Here is an 18,030-nt window from a genome sequence, read left to right on the forward strand (position 1 = left end):
ACTTTTCTTCATAAGCATAATAGCTGTGGTGCTGTTTACACAGAATAAGGAGGACACAAATTTGATGAGTACTCATAAATAGGAAATATATATCTTTTTAATAAACTAACCTAAGTCAATTAGGCCATTCAGCTGATATCAAGGTTTCTTTCTTTGTTGTTTATTATTATTATTTTTCTTTTTGTTTTGCAAATATTAGTAAACTAACCAGGGTTAAAGGAAGGAAAGGAGTACCTTCTAAAGAAAAGAACTCTAATTGCAAAGTTTACCAAATGTAGTAACATTTCTTCGTAAATATGTATGGAAGAGTCATACAAGCTGCTCTGTAGTTTGAAATAGTCTTTGACCTAGACTATGATCACATGAAACTGCCCCTTGAATGAATGGTCTTTCCTTAGACAACAATAACAACTAAAAATAACTAATAATTGACCTTTTGGCATAGATTAGTATTAACTAGCACATCTTTTTGATACATTTATTTAATACATTTTGATAGTAACATATTTAATGCTCAATTATGTTAAGCTGGATTACTGAATAGACATAATAGTTCCACACTGAAAATTTTCATTTGGGGGCACAGTTAAACAACATAGCCATGAGTTACCATCTATCTTGTAAAAAAGTATACAAAAATCAAAGTAAATAGAAACAAACTTCCCCAAGACTCTCTGACAGTCTTCTTTTTTTCTCTGTGTGACACTGGGGAGACAACCTACTATTCTGTTGAGTCTTAACAAAATTAATCCTAAATTTCTGAGAGGTGAAGCCAGCCGGGCTTCTGGGTCGGGTGGAGACTTGGAGAACTTTTCTGTCTAGCTAAAGGATTGTAAACACACCAATCAGTGCCCTCTGTGTCTAGCTAAAGGTTTGTAAATGCACCAATCAGCACTCTGTAAAAATGCACCAATTAGCACTCTGTGTCTAGCTAAAGCTTTGTAAACGCACCAATCAGCACTCTGTAAAAATGCACCAATCAGCGCTGTGTCTAGCTAAAGATTTGTAAACACACCAGTTAGCACTCTGTAAAAACAGACCAATCAGCACTCTGTAAAATGGACCAATCAGCAGGATGTGGGTGGGGCCAAATAAGGGAATAAAAGCTGGCCACCTGAGCCAATAGCAGCAACCTGCTTGGGTCACCTTCTACCCTGTGGAAGCTTTGTTCTTTCTCTTTTCACAATAAATCTTGCTGCTGCTCACTCTTTGGGTCTGCACTACCTTTATGAGCTGTAACACTCACTGCAAAGGTCTGTGGCTTCACTCCTGAAGTCAGAGAGACCACAAACCCACCAGAAGAAACAAAAAACTCCCGATGTGCCACCTTTAAGAGCTGTAACACTCACTGCGAAGGTCTGCAGCTTCACTCCTGAAGTCAAGTGAGACCATCAACCCACCAGAAGGAAAAAACTCCAGACACATGTGAACATTTTGAAGGAACAAACTCCAGACACACCATCTTTAAGAACTGTAACACTCACCGCAAGTTTCCGTGGCTTCATTCTTGAAGTCAGCGAGACCAAGAACCCACCGGAAGGAGCCAATTCTGGACACATTACCACGTGAGAAAGTAGAATGTAGCATGGGACTGGAGTGTCAGCCATTATTTGGAACTGGGTCTGAAATTAGGTGATAGCCAAATGGTGCAAAATAGTGAATCTCCAACTCGGGATAATCAATTTTGAGCACACTTTGAGTATAGTCTCATGAACCATCCATCTGAGGAAGAAGGCTCATATACAGAAGAGGGTAGTAGGGTTATAAAGAAAAGAAAGCGTGTGAACACTAATGCATTGCTGGGAAATAGTAAGGCTGGTCCAAGAGACATTGGAGAGGCCAGTTTGTTTGTTTGTTTAAATATTTCTGATGCAAATTGTGAGGCTATCATAGTAAACAAAGGATCTGATGCATTCAGGGTTCTTGTAAAGATTATTAAAGTACATAAAGCACTCCAGTGGAGGCTGGCCATTCATAAATGTTAGATGTTATTATTAAAATATGAATTTTTACATCATCTGGATTTTTCATGGATAGGCCCATGGAAAGGTCCAGGAAATTGAGGAAATATCCATTGAATTATCATATCAGTAAAAGCTGACCTGCTGGTAGTTTGGCAACTAGAAAACTTTTTTTTTTGAGACAGAGTCTTGCACTGTCACCCAGGCTGGAGTGCAGGGGTGTGATCTTGGCTCACTGCAAGCTCCGCCTCCCGGGTTCACACCATTCTCCTGCCTCAGCCTCCAGAGTAGCTGGGACTGCAGGTGCCCACTACCATGCCCGGCTAATCTTTTGTATTTTTAGCAGAGACAGGGTTTCACTGTGTTAGCCAGGATGGTCTCGATCTCCTGACCTCGCGATCCGGCCGCCTCAGCCTCCCGAAGTGCTGGGATTACAGGCATGAGCCACTGCGCCCAGCCAGAAAACATATTAATAGATCATTTATGTTTACTATTTTTATAAAAAACTTGTTATGATAAACTAGCAATTCAAGCATGTAGATCTCTACTAAGGAAAAAGAGAAACCTTTATTGGATGCCTATGTTGCAGGCACAGTGCTAGTTGAGAACATCTACACTATCAGCTTTTTTACTTATAGTGTACTATCTCTATGAGGTAGAAAATATTACTACCATGTTTATGGGTGATAAAAACACTATGATTCAAGCTAAACAGGGCTACTTACACAGTATCAAACAATTGTACTTTCAAATTCAATTTTAAAGCTTTTAACAGGTGTGAAACATCTGAATTTCTCACTGAAAACAGGAATTTTTATTGACTTTCTATCATATAAATGCTGTTGTACCCTAACTCTGAAATGTAACATGACTAAATCGGTACCTCTTTTCTAAGGAGTTATACTATATATATATTTTTTCTTTTCTGGGCACTATGGAGACATTTTGTCATATTTACATTACTTTCATATCCTTGAAGAATGTAATGATGGTGTTTTTCTGAAAACGAGCACTACCTTTTTTGACTCAGATGGCTGAGTGTAATGTGGCCATCATCCCTCCATGTAACACTCTTTTTCATCAGGCACTGAGTTCTTGATGGAACCCATAGAAAGTACAGCCCCTACCTTCAAGGAGCTTATTTTTGCCTGAACATAAACCAATTTATTTCCCGGTGAGCAACTCTTCTAAGTCTTATAGCATTGAAATTGATCAGTCTCATCTTAAAAGGCTTCTTTTACTCGTAAGACCATCTGGAAACCAAGAGATGTACACGTAAGTTACATTCTAATGGCCAGAGACAGGCTCACCACCAGAAGCTTGCTGATAGAGTGGAAGACTGGCAAGTGCTGATGTTTACCAACAAACAATATTCTTTGTAATGGGCTTATTGGGGGGGAGTAAAGATTGGCCACATGGATGCACTAATCTGCCCCTCCCTTTCAAAATAGTGATGCTTGTCCTGTAGGCACTAATCATCCTCTGTTGTGGTTAATTGGAGGCACATAGTACCACTACTAGCTTCTTGCTGTGATAAATATTTAATCACGGAGGGGAAAGCTCCTTTTTGAGAAGACACATCAGTTTGCGACTCTTGAAAACAGAACAAAGGGCACTGTTACCTGGAAGGAGCCTTCACTGCCTAGTCCAGGGTTGAGAAAGGCCCACCTAATTACTTCTGCTAAGAAGCAGCAGGCTCCTTCTCACTGACTGTCTGACATTTAGACATTTCTCCCCTCACCTCTTCCCGTTGGTGTGAAAAGGAACTGAATACAAAATGAAAGTCCACTTTGCTAGTGAATTTCCTACCCATCACAAAGTTAGGCCATGGATATGTGGTGTGTCACTCTAACTGTGGCATTTTTCTCTCCAATTAAAAATAATGGATGATGTTGGCCTGTCAGCCTGCATGGTATTCCTGTAGGGAGAAAATTAGTTGGTATCTCTATAGAGCTATTGTCCACTAATTTGAAGTTCAAGGTCTGACTGCGATCCATCTCTATGTCTCCCCGTGTTTCAGTGTGTCACTGAGAATCTGTGTTTCTCATGGGAAGACTCTGACAGGCACCATTATAGGTGAACCCATTTTTCCTGGAACAATTTTCATGCAAACTGGGAGTGAAGAAAGATGATCACATCTTTCAATTACTCAACTATATTTCCTGGAACAGTCTTCTGAATTTGTTAGTAGCTACTTCATCACTGAGATGTTCATGTATTGTATTGGCCAATTTTAGATGACAATTACATTTTGAGAATAACAACAAAAAAATTTCTTAATATATGAGACATTAGAAGAAAATAAAGAATATTCAGCCACCATTTGGTCAAAGGGAACAAACTATTCTACTTACGTGTGTATGTATGCTCCTTATACATTGATTTCTCAATTTGGAGACGGATATACAAATTTTTGGTTTGTCCTCTATTATTAGCAGAAAAATATGCTGACAATTTTAATGTTGGATACAAATGGTTGAAGAGGTACAAACTACATTTAATTAAATCTTGTAAGCCAAAGGTGATTTTTAATAGTTAAAAACATTTCATTCCTCTTCAATTACTCCTACTTAGCCTTCAGGGTCCTCTCTTCCAAAGGGAGTGCTATTGCTGAGGCAGACAACTTTCTTCGAAGAGAATTATGTCTTGGGTTATAAATGGAGTCAATTTTAACTACTGTTTGAAAAATCACCATTATATCCTCATCTCTAAAAATAGCAAAACAAATCTAAAAGCAATATAAAAGGAAGAAAAAATAATAAAACATTAAAAGGATAAAGCAAATTATTTCAAGATATAACCAATAACCACAAACTCAGCAGTATTGCAATAACTAGAATACAGCTCAGATAGAGCATTGTGAATGGGGAGTCTTTGACTATGTCTAACTAAATATATAGAGGTTTTTAAACTTTATATTACGTAACAGTTCTTTAAAAATGTATTGAATTACCTTCAAGCTATGAGCTACAATTTCAAACATATAGCATGAGTAAAGATAAATTTGCAATAAAAGTCTTTAATTCATTAGTTGTGTTTTCTTATATTCAACAAATATGTTTAATATGTTTATAAAGTTGCAGCCAAAATATCTAGATACTTATGTTGCTTTAATTTATTTAAAAATTATATCTTAAACATTTCTTCATGTTCTTAAGGGTCCTAACATTTAAGATTTACTTAACGAAACTTAATTTTCATTTTTTCATAAGTACAGATAATTTCACAGTGAATATTTGTTTATAAGTATATCTTCTTCAACTTGTTAATGTTCAGGTAGATAGCCTCAGATAAGATCTCATAAATTTAAAATCTATCTCAAAATTACAAGAATATAATAACCTTGAATATTATATTCTTGAATAACAAGAATAATAACCTTGAATATTAGAGGCTTGTGCTACCTTAACTACCACCTGAGAAAATATTTTTTAAAAATTGTGAAATTGAGAGAGGAGGAAGGAATAAACTGGTTAGGCAGGCAGTTAGGATGGGTCTTCAGTTGAATTATTTCAAACAAAAGAACAACCTGCAGGCATAGATAAGGGAACTTGCACAGGGAGGCTTGCCTGAGGCATGCCCACAGCCTCATAGGTAAGAAAGGCTACACAGGAGATTTACCCAGACATGCCCAAAATGGAAAATTTTGTCCCATCACACATACACAGTAAGGGGAACAAAGCAATATGGAGTAACTCAAGCTAAGGGCCCACATGCATACTAGGAGGATGGGGTGGAGCTACCAGAAATCTGCACAATATGCAAATGAGATGCCTAGCTGTCGTTGGTTTCTTATAAAAGCTTCTGTATTCAACTGTGAAATGGAAACCCTTTTTCAGGACCCCTCTCTGTGGCAGACAGCTTTCTCTCTTCTGATTATTTAACTTCTGCTCTAACCTCACCCTTGGCATGTCTGCATCCTTGATTTCCTCAGCTGTGAGACAGAGAACTTCTGGTGGCACCCCAGACAATGAGGCTGTTTCAAAATGTTTAGAAGGGGATGATTATAGACCAATTGCTTTGTGGATTTTTCCACTGTCTTTCTTAGTTTTAACAGACTAGTGAAATATTCTATGTGAGACAAAATCAAGTAGCACTTCACAGCAAGCAGTGAAATATTTTTGTTCATGAGTTCCACATTTACTCTAAAAACATCCCAAGAGCAGGAACATAGGAGAGTAAATCTACCTACTTCAGTTGTCTAATTTTACAAAATAAACTGAGGCCCAACTAAGAGAAAGGTCTTGTGAACGCTTTGTTCCCTGCTTCCCAGTTCATTAGTCTTTGGCCTGTAACTATATTACCCCTTCAAAGAGGGCAAAAAAACTAATTTCTGTAAAAGAATGTGGTTTAGTTTTCACTGTGTTTAGAAAAATCAGGCTATGGAGGCTATGGATTAGATATGAGTCATTAATGCAGTAATATTATAAGAAATATGACAATGACACAGATAACAGCAATTGAAACATCTTAATATTATTTGATTCATAATGATCACAATTGAATTAGGATATAGTAGCTTGTTTGTATTCCACAATTGATCTATAGGGTACATCCATGGGAGAAAAATAAAAGTGATTAATTGTTGAATTTTCCTTACAAGTTAAAAAAAATGTTAGCTTTTATTAAGCTTGGAAATAACAAAACTGTGGCTGGTTGAGGGTGAAGACTTAAGAAGACTTCAAGTATGAAAAGCATGACTCAGAAGATATAGAGCTGTTACATATTACTGGGAAGACCAGAATAGGAAGTGAATTTGAAATGGATTAGAAGGGACTTAGGTTAGACATAACAAAACATGGTGTAATGGATTTGAAATATAACTTCACATTATTTTTATGTGCTATGAAAATGTATTCCCAGGAAAACTGGAAAAGCCAAAAGAAAAAAGGAAAAGGACAATATCTGGCTAAAACATTAGCGTAGATGTCTACAAAAAGAGAAGTTAGAGAATTCTGATTTCCCTTCCAATCCTGTAATTCAGATTTTCAGTGACTAAAAATGCAAAATCTCCAGGCTAAGCATATCTCTCTTAAGATATAAGTCTTCACATATTTAAGCTTAGAGCAATAAATCACATGCAGAATCCATACAAAGTCATTTAACTCAAAAATAGAGTGGTCTCTACTTTTTCAGAAATTGGTTAGAACAAAAACGGAAAGGAATTTAATGTATAAAGTGAGAGGTAGTTGCAAGGAAAATGACTTATGGCATGTAAATGCAGATTTTTATGATACACACATTTAGTAGATGGATTTATAACGTAGAAAAAGTTTCAGATGGCATTTAATCTTATTTAGTTAAATAGGATATTGAAACACACTTTTTTTTATTTTACAAAAGGAAAAGCATATTAAAAATAATACCTTTGAAATCAGACTCTCTTTTTCTAGATTAAACTAAAGTTAGATAATATTTTATGTGTTACCAATCTGTTGCCATGGTTAACATTGCAAAGGGGAATTGAAATGGAAAATTTTCAAGGAGACAGTTCTTTGGTGACATGATGCTCTTCTAAGCTAGCATTGTATTTCATTTCAAAACCCTCTCTCCACTCCTGCTGCAACTGCACCGTTACCACAGTCTGTTTGGCACCCACTATGCCAATAGTGTAGGACACAAGTACATAATATTCCAGGATGGAACTACAGGAAATCTTTATTAGTTTCCTGTTTCCGCCATAAGAAATTTACCACAATCTTAGTGGCTTAAAATAACATGAATTTATTATTTTACACTTCTGGAAGTCAGAAGTCTGAAATAGTCACATGGGGTTAAAAATCAAGATGCTTCCCTTTCTGGAGGCTCTAGAAAAAAAAAAATCCATTTTCTTGCATTTCCCCCTTCTAGAGTCTGCCCACATTCCTTGACGGTGACTCCTTTAAAGCTCAGCAATGGTGTGGGCTAGGCCTTTCTCACAACATGTTACTCTGACCTCTTCTCATTCATGCCTCTCCTGTTAAGTATCTTGGCGATTATATTGGGGCCACCTCGATAATTAAGAATAATCACCCATCTGAAAGTCGGTGATTAGAAAAGTTAATTTCATTTGCAACTTTAAATACCCTTTGCAATGTAACCTAACATATTCTTAGGTTCTGGAGTATAGCACATGGGTATCTTTGTGAAGGAGAGGCATTGTTCTGCTTCACAAAGTCAAAACGACGTGCATGCGTGTGTGTGCGCAGGCACACGCACACACGCACACGTGCACACACGCACACATACAGGAAACTGAATCTACAAATAAACTTGGGGACCTTTCTTTGCCACAACTTTAGATAAAATAGGAGTTCCTTTTGCAAAACTGTGTGTCAAAACTAGGGCTGCTGACTCATATTTTAGCCAGATCCCTGTCTCACAGTCATTCTCTAAATGACATAGCCAAAGTGAAAGAAAAGAGGAAATTGATAGAAATCCTGAAGACGCTTTTGTGAACACTGAGTTTTCCTTTTGTTTACTGACTTTGAAATTCACTGGAACCTGATGCTGTGGACAGGGAAGGTATGGAAGAAATTTGCAATAGTAATATTGTTGTATAAGTGGAAGGATTCTGTTATTCAATGTGTGATAAAAATTGTTACAGATGAAATTAAAGGGCAAGAATCTCACTGAAATAATTTATCAATTCAATTATTTTATGGGACATGCTCAGGAATACAAAGAAACCTAGAAGAAAGACATCTGGATTCAATTAAAGTGGTAGGCAGCACTAGTTAGGGAGGTAGTCTTTGTGTGAGCAAATGGCCAAGTGTTTGATTCACGGGAAGAGAGCTATAAAGAAATATTTTTAATGAAGATAAAAATAGCTGAACCACTTTAATATTGTGGTTTTCTTGTTTGTTTCACTAGCGATTCCTGAGGAATCTCATCCACACTACCCTATGGACTAAAAGGAAAACTCTGTAAGTATCTTTGGAAAGGCTTCTGTGCCTTTGTAGTTGCATTTTAGTTGACCAACCATGTCGTGTCACACTGGATGATGTGCAATTTGGACCTTTTATGACCTTGGGAAATTCACTAAATCTAATTCCAGAGGATCTGGCAAAGGCAAAATTTACATTCCTGATTCACTAGATGGAGAAAATTTGACTATATATGAAGATACTAATGGTTCTATCAGTAATTTATTAAAACTGGTATGGGTAAAATGGAATGTCATGTTGAGTGATAGGTGCTTTCTACAGTCCTTGTCAGAATATCCTAGAGAGTACCATTTTTGTTAGCATTATTATCCCAGCATTCTTAAATCCAGATTCAGACTCATTGTCAGTTTTTTTGAAAACTACATACATCAAGACATTTAAGTGTTCTATAAAATCAAATAGATTAATGATCAGTACTTTATTTCTACATCCAAAGAAATAGACAGTTATGCCAAATGATAATGTTCATCTCCTTTACATCCCACAGAGCAGGTGACATTTCAAAAACTATCCACAGTTATTGCAAAGTATACATTTTTCATATCCTGCTTATGTTTGTATTATATTCAGCATGTTTGTAAGCTTGCTGAATATATTTTTTTTAATGTGTGATGTTCTTTGAAGGACATCAATAAAAGCTGATTTTTGAAGTGATTCTGATATGCAATCTAAATAATAGGATTATAGAGTCAAGACAAGAATCAGATATATGCACTAAGAATAGTAATTTTTGTACAAGATATTTTTCTATGGGTAAAGTTGAAATCTTTATAGAAATATTAAGATCTGATAAAGTCTACTTTCATGAATCCTGCAAATTCATTCCATGACATGCTCTCAAGTGAAGAATGAACGTCAGTGCTTTTTTCATGTGAAAAATATTTGGGCTGCATAGACTGTCAGGAACACAGCAAAACAGCAAACTTGTGTTCACAATATTTTTTGTTTTCTTTAACATAAAATGAAACATCTTGACATTTAAATTCAAGACAAATTGATCAATTAAGAGTATGTTGAAGTTTTTATTTAAGATTTAGCACCTGCTAAAGTTCCTGAGTGAAGTCTGTGCTTAGAAGCTTCCTGCATTTCCTGAGCAAGGCCTTGTATTTCCTTAATGCATTCCAACATTTAAACAAAAAATTCACTTTATTTCTGGAAAAGCTATATTGAACAGTACTGAAAATCTGTGAAGGGCCAAGACCAATTCCATGTGTCCTTTTAGGTTCATTGCAAATTACTCATTACTTATCTTTGCTGAATATTCAGGATACAATTAAAGGGACTGTGGGTGGGCTTTCATCTTGTCCACTTCACTCACCATTTTGTGTTGAGAAAAACACACATTGTTAGCATATTAGATATTTATTACCCACGTGAGCTCTGGTCTATTTGTGTGAACCAGTGCAAACTAAAAGCAGCAAGTACTCAAAGTTATTATGCGCTTGACTGGAAAGCAAATTGATAAAAAGCAAACACACCATAAACTCTTGCTCAAGAGACCATTTGCTGGTGTTGCATGTGGCAGTAAGGATCATCATCCAAGGTTCAAAGGTTAATTGGGTTGGTAAATTTGGGCTCAAGTTTCCATCACTCAACTGTGTTTATTGAATATTCCTTGGAGAGGGTATAAGGGCCAGCATTGCCGTGTTCTGGTTTTGAGATACTGGAGGTGAAAGAAATAGAGGAAAGTGAGACAGAGCAAGAGAACCCTGACACAAATGTCACTTTTTAATGTGTTCTAAAGTGTAAACAATGAATATGGATACTTTGGCTGTTTACACAGCCTGAATAGTTGCCACATAAGTTACTGACATTCAGCCAGTGCCTATCAACATAAAAGCACAAGGAAAAAAATGTTTTGAGAAGTTAGAGTTCACTAATGTCTGTACATGCTAAGCTTTACTTTGCACTGGGCAGCTTTGCTCATTAAATTTCAGGCCTTTGAACAGAGTTAGGACTAGATAAAGATTATTCTTTCATTGAAATATATGAATGGCTGCCTTCCAGATATATGGGTGTGCTTTTCTGGAGGGACATCTAATATATGCAAACTTGGGTTTAAAAGTATATAATTTGAGATGGAAAACTATGTCCCTTCATAAAATAATGCCCTTAAATATGGCATTTAAGTTGTAGTTGAATTTCCAAATTGAATTAACTATTTTAAATTTCAGTAAAAACATGCTATAGCCACTGGAGTCTATTTATTTGTCTGTCTATCTGTCTGTCTATCTTGATCATCACCATCATTTTCTAGAACTATTTTAGCTCTTTGATGCTTATTTGCTACTAAGGTTCTAGGCAGTCTATACCTAGAATAGATTCGTTTGTAAATAATAATTTATGAAATAATATTTTGTCATGTCCAAGCTTTACAACAATATTGTAATATCCTCATTTATAAGAAAACTGACTCTCAAAAAAGGTAAGCAACTTGCTGAAAGCCACACAGATAATAAGCACCATGATTCAAATACTCTTGCCAAGACATGTTGAAAGCAGTCTGCCTTCCACAAGGGACAGCTTCGTCTAAACCAAAAGAAGGGAAAGGCAGCTCTCTTCATAAATTTATCTATACTTCAGTTCTCTTAGGGCAAATCCACTTTTTAATCTCGATTTATTCAGATCAGCTTTTTGTGAAAACACAATTTAAAGGAGAGCTGCTAACTAAGTCCTATTTGTGCTGTGTGGGGCCATGCGGCTTAAGATGCTTATGATATAAAAATATGACATTGTTAAAATACATTTATTAAATGTATTTTTTTCTCCTCCTCCTCCAAGTGGAGAAAAATGATGTGTCATCAGTATTGACATGCTTTTACTGTGCTATTATTCCTGAACCACCTTGAAGGGAGGATACAATGAAGGTTCATTTGTTATATGCCTACAACAATAGATAGATTTAAATGGCTTCTCTCCATTATTGTATTCACAGCAGATTTCCTATTGTGTGATATAACATGATATATACAAGCAAGGAGAAAAATTCCCAATCTTATTTATCTTTTTTTCTGGAAGGTGCAGCAGTATTATGTTTTACTACCTGCCTTGGTTTCTCATTGTTTTGATATATTTTATTGTAAATAGTGTGCTATTGTTCATTTCCAGCTTGTTTTTAATCTTAACACAAAGAAAAAAGTAGTAGCGGTCATTTGCATACTTTATCAGAAACATTTAGCCAACTCAAATGGATTTTTAAGACAGTTGTGTATTTTTTGTTTTTCTGAATCTTTATTATATATAACTTTAACTCCAAAAAAAATACCCTAGAAACAAATAATTTTCCAAAGAATCAGTTAGGAAATCTTTATAAATATTTCACTAAAACTATTACTATTCTTAAAACCAAAACATTGATGATCAAATATTATGATTTATACCTTAGTTCAATCATTTTCCCATGCAAACGTCCCACTGCTAATTTTTTTAGAACCTCTGATGGTTGATTATTGTTAAAAGCACATTTAGGGGAAATGAGAATAAGCCAAGAAGAGCTGGAAAACCATTTAGATGAAGTTGATCAATGATACAATATTCCATGCAACTTAAGTACAAGTCCTCTGTTTTTAATGATCGATTATTAAACTTCGATTATTATTTAAAATTTCTACTTATTTTTGATTGCTTAGATATGGCAGGAGTCATTGTGTTAACAAAATAGTAGACCATGTCTACTGCTGCAATCTTCTGACTGAGTTTGCTTATATAAATAAGTACAGACACGCTAGGCTCAAGGGGATTGCCAAAAGTAAGTGATCAGTCTTCAAGTGGAAAGAGCTGACAAAAAACGCCAGGCTCTCTCCCCCTTTGTTAAATCAATATTCTTGAGTACAAAGTTAAAACTCCAACACTCTGCCTAGGAAAAACCTCTGCAGCAAAAGCTTAACAGTTGAAAATGATGAAGTATGTTTTTGCCACATTCATACACCCATGCATTTTTCATTTTCAAAGGATCATAAAATGCGGTTTGTGATTTTCAGCAAATGGCATTAGGAATTTATTAAAGTGTACTGCACACACTGATAATTAAGAAGTAAAAAAAAGTTTGCATTTTAAAGTAAATAAGAGTATAATTGGATTATTTGTAACATAAAAGATAAATGCTTGAGGTGATGGATACCCCATTTCGCTGGTTGTACTTATTATACATTGCATGCCTGTATCAAAATATCTCATGTACACCATAAACATATACACTCTTCCACTTACAAGAATTAAAAATTTTTAAAAAGTGGTTTGAAGAACATTGACCAAAATATAGTGTTCATACTTCTTGGAACTCAAACTAGAAGTCCTCAAACATCACGTTAACTATCAGCTTCAAAGCGATAAAACTGAAGTTATTCCCATTGGCAGAAAAATGAGCATATATTTATGTGATTGGTGTCTATCTGGTCAAACAGGTTATACAGCCTAGTGTACCAGGCGCCCCAATGAGAGGACTGATTAAAAGTCAGTGTTTTGGATCAGTTACTGGGAGTTGATAGGGCATGTAAAAATGTTATCATTTGAGGAAGAGTGATCAAAAGTGAATTAAAGATCTAATTAACAGGAAGTCAGGACAGCAACTGTCAAAGAGTCAAAACAAAAGGAGATGCAGTCCAAGAAGTAGACAGTGAAAGCAGAGATAAGAGGTTAAGTCCAGGACACAAGAAATCAGTGTTCTGAGTGTCTACTGCACAAGGTAGAACTATTCATGCTGTAGACATAAAGTGGTTCTTAATGGCAGTGGGCACATAACATGGAGGTTCCAAGGCTCCCAACCAAGTTCTGGAATGGAAGGGGAGAAAGCTCCTCTTCCATAAATCCTCGCGAACACTCCTGGCCATGTACTCATGTGCACACATGGGAGAGAATGTGCATGCACACTCACTGGTGACTACATGGATGTGGCTGTGTCCTGGGCTGTCACACTCTCTTAGTGTGTCTGCTACTCCCCTGGGCCCAATCCCCATTGGATTATGAATCCAGCATTGTGGTCAGGGCAGGGAAAAGGGAAAGTAGGGCCAGGAGCATCCTGTTGCCCATGGCTTGTGTGCCCTGCTATCTAATAATGAGTGGGCAAGATCATTTGTGAGAAGCTAGGGTCGCTGTCCTCAGTACTAGGTGACCCCAGCACAGAGCAGTTGAGTGTAATCCATAATACAGTAACTTAAAAATGTATTATTTGAGGAATGGATATCTTATGACCATATAAGCTAATAGAGACCTTGGGTCAATTTCATGGTCTTAATGTCCAAAAATAAGTCACAGATCCAGGTACCATTAGAAAAGGTGATGGTTAATGGAGCATTAGGCATTCATTTCCAGGAGCAACTCACAGTTGGGGAAATCATTTGCTTAAGGGCCTTATGTATCAGCTCTGCATACTGCACAACTGTATTTATTTTTGTTTTGTTTTCTATTCTTTAAGTATGTTGCCTCTTAACCCCAGAACAGATGCATAGTCTTCCTGCTACCTGGAGACTTCTTTCCCCATACCCTGTCTTCTGCTTCCCCACATAAATCCTTTTCCTTCTACTGAGTGCTTAAACATACTTTAGCTTTTGGCTCAAGGACCATGTTCTTGTGGGAAACCTGCCTGACATATCCAGTGGAGGCCAACCTCCTTTATTATCAGAACATAGCAGCCTGTTCCTTTCTTTTACATCAGTTTATAGCCACATGGGCACTGAGTGGTCTGTTGGCCACTGAGATTATGGAGGGGTTGCATGTATTTATCACAAAAGTCAAGGTAAGTCTATGAGAATGAGTTGATGGGAAAGGGTACAATAGAATACAAGGGAATAGAGTACAAGGTATTTGGAGGTCAAGGAATGGAAAGCCCACCTGTAGGAAGAGTCATCTCTGTGCATGTTCAAATAACCATGAAGGACCATGGCAATAGTTTTGGAGAGACAGAAAGTGAGCCAGGAGCTCAATTCTTCAAAGAATGAAGTTCCATGACTTGAAGAGGGGAAGTATTTATCTGCAAAACCAGGGGGATGGTTGATATTGTCTGATGACAGGAGAGTTCAAGGTGAATGATTACATGGTAAAGAGAAGAACAATGGTCTGAAAATGGTGATAAGCAGCAAGGAAGACACTTATCGCATGGACAGGCCCCAAGGGTATGAGAAGCCATGAGAAGGTTGTAGGGAAAGCAGTTGTTTGAGGGGAGAGTCAAATTTCAGTTGGAGCAAGAAGATAAAGTGAATGCTCAAAGAAGAAGCAGAAGATATAGGAGGGTTCACTAACGATCGATTTCGAGTTCCAGAAGCTCTGTGAATTAAGATAACACATTGGGGCAAGGTAGGAGAGAAAGTCAAAAAAAGGCTAAGGTCTGGGTGGTATCAGGATTAGAGTTAAAGGGATGAGCGTGAGTTCTGAGCTTCCGTGGGTGACCTCCACAAACAGGACAAGGTGTGTGATGAAATTAAACCTGGATAGTCCTCACCGTTCTAAGACTGTACATGGTGGGGGGAGGGGGCACTGTAGGGTGTTCCTAAGACAGGAAGAGTTCTTGCATACCTACTTGGCTTCTGCTAATAGAGGTAAGGTTTCTTGAAGAGAGGTGCTCATACTTTGAATATTTGGACAATCATGATGCCTGCCAATGGTAGTCTGCAGAGGTTCTACTCCAGATATATGTGTACCCTTCACAGTGGGCAGGCGGTCTTATTTTGGGTCATAAACTGCCTCTTACTTGTTACTGATGGCAGCCCTCAGGGTGGTAATTGTCCAATAACTGGGAATTATTATACTACTCTGTTCTACGTTCTGGTAACTCAAAGGCTGACTTCATGGTTTCCAAGGCCCTTCATTGTGTCTTTGGTGCTGAAGCCTGGAGTTTAACTAGCCAAATTCAATCCCAGAGTAATAAATAGGTTTAATTTCTTTTTTATCAACTGTGTTTTAATGTGACAGCTTCCGACCTCCCTGTCTTATATCTGCTAGGCATCATCAAACCTGTCCTGCCATTGGAATTCTTACTCCATGAATAGCTTCCTTGTAAACTGCTTATTTGAATTCAGCCTTTTGTTTATTATTTCTCATCTTTTGACTTACTTTACAATTAGAAAATACAGCAATACTGGGCTCCCTGCCTTCCCATCACCCCACAATTGGTTATGACTGGATTTGATCCATTAGTACTTTCTATATCCCTCTGAAAGTAAAGAATAACAGGACCTATGTTTCCTGTCTCACTGAAGTTCACCTAGCTCAGCCTATCTGTAATGCAAAATATGACACTTTTCCTAAACACAAAGCTTTTCTCTAAATATAGAAGATATGACTCTGGTGCAATACAATTCATTCATTTCCATGACTAAAGTCTACCCAAAGCAACAACAAAACAACAACAACAACAACAAAAACAAAAATCCTGTAGGGTTATTTTTATCTGGTATTTATTTTTAATAAATATTTTTGTCTTTTTAGTGATGTCCTTTCCCTGGAGATTTTGCTAGCTCAACAAAAATTTGTTAAATTTAGGTGAAGAAATAAAATCTTTCTGATTTCTAATCTTTGTTTTGAAAACATCTTGAACTGTTCAAATTGCTTGCTGGTGTCGATGACTTAATTACTTGTGTTGTGAGAAGGGATTTAACCCAAAACAGCTACTGAAAACTTGGTATAAGCTGTGTATCAAAATTTTATAAATCAATTTTTAGATACTGTTTACTAAATCTGGGATTAGAAGCTGATATTGTTTCAGTATTCTTTTTAATTCTTAGCTATAACCTTCCAGGGTCATCAAGCCTATTATAAATGGCTCACTAGAGAAATTAAAGAAAACTGCTTCCAAGTTTTCTTAACTTGCCCAAATGGCCAAGTTGAGTATTCAATGCCAGAAACATTTAAGATGAAGCAAAAACAAAAACAAAAACAAAAAACAAACCAAAAAAAAAAAAACAAAAGAAAGAAAGGGTATTGTAGATAAAGCAAAAGTAATATGAACTGCCTTGGCCCCCACTCTTCACTCAGGCCTTGTTCCAGGACTTTATTCTCCAGCGACCAGGCATGCTCTTCCTCCAGGTAGAAATGGCTGATAAAGAACATGGTATTATTGGCTTTTTCTGAAGTATGATTTTGCTTCCCCCAGCATCTTTCACTTGGGGTGGAGAGGAGTGACAGCTCCATCTCAATGTTTCACCTGAACAATGAAACTAATAATTAAACTCAGCAATTTCACGTCTTTATCAGGACTTATTTGTTCATTTATTCAACAAATATTTATTAAACACTTGTTCATTCATTCATTCATTTATTCAACAAATACTTACCAAGTGTCAACTAGGTACCAGGCCTTCTCCCAGGTGTTAGGAACATAATAATGCATAAACTCAGACATAGTCCCTCTTCATAAGTACCTTGAAGTCTAGTGGAGAACACAGTAAACATAAAAATAAGTGAACAATTACAAAGACAAGGTGAACTTTTCTGTTATAGCATTTAGCAGCAAAACTTTTCCTAGCCTGAGTGGCTGGGTAATGAGAGAATTGTTGCTTGAGGAAATGATCTAAGCAATGAATAAGGATTAACCAGGAAAAGGGGCATGCAAATGGCAGGTACAAAAGTCTTGAGGTGGAAAGTAGCATGGCATGATGAAAGTAGGAAATAAGAGAGGTCAGAAACCAAAAAAATAGTGGCAGTAGGAGCCTGCTAGAGTTCTGAATTGTGTCTCCCCAAAATTCATATGTTGAAGCCCTAATCTCCAACGTGACTGTATTTGCAGATAGGGCCTTTAGGAGATCATTAAGGTTAAATGTCGTATTAAGGGTGGGATCTTAACTCCACAGGATTTGTGTACTTAAGAGGAGAGGTATGCCTTCTCTCTCTGCCTGGCACCCTCTCCTCCCCACTCCCCATCTCTTTTACTTGCAAGCACCTAAGAAAGGCCTAGTGAGGACACAGCCAGAAATTGAAGCCTTCGCCGGAACCTAAACATGCTGGCACCCTGTCCAGGACTTCTGGCCTCCAGAAATGTGAGGAAACAAATTTCTTGTTTAAACCACCCAGTATATGGTATTTTGTTATAGTGGCCCAAGCAGATTAAGACAGAGCCAGATCCTATAATGCCTTACAGGCTATTTGGTCCCAGAAGCGAGGAGAAGCCATGTAGGTTTTTGGCCATGGTGGGCACAGGGGCTAGGCAGGAG

General features: G+C 37.0%; 1 long non-coding RNA gene across 1 annotated transcript in view; it reads left to right on the forward strand.

The window, feature by feature from the left end:
• LOC134810280 (uncharacterized) overlaps nucleotides 1-18,030 on the forward strand; it is a 167,238-nt gene that overhangs the window by 67,774 nt on the left and 81,434 nt on the right. The window contains exon 2 of the long non-coding RNA XR_010157927.1: nucleotides 8,814-8,866. This is a non-coding gene — a long non-coding RNA (uncharacterized LOC134810280). The remainder of the gene's footprint in view (nucleotides 1-8,813; nucleotides 8,867-18,030) is intronic.

The sequence above is a fragment of the Pan troglodytes genome, chromosome 5, assembly GCF_028858775.2.
Source record: "Pan troglodytes isolate AG18354 chromosome 5, NHGRI_mPanTro3-v2.0_pri, whole genome shotgun sequence".
NCBI classification, from domain to species: domain Eukaryota; kingdom Metazoa; phylum Chordata; class Mammalia; order Primates; family Hominidae; genus Pan; species Pan troglodytes.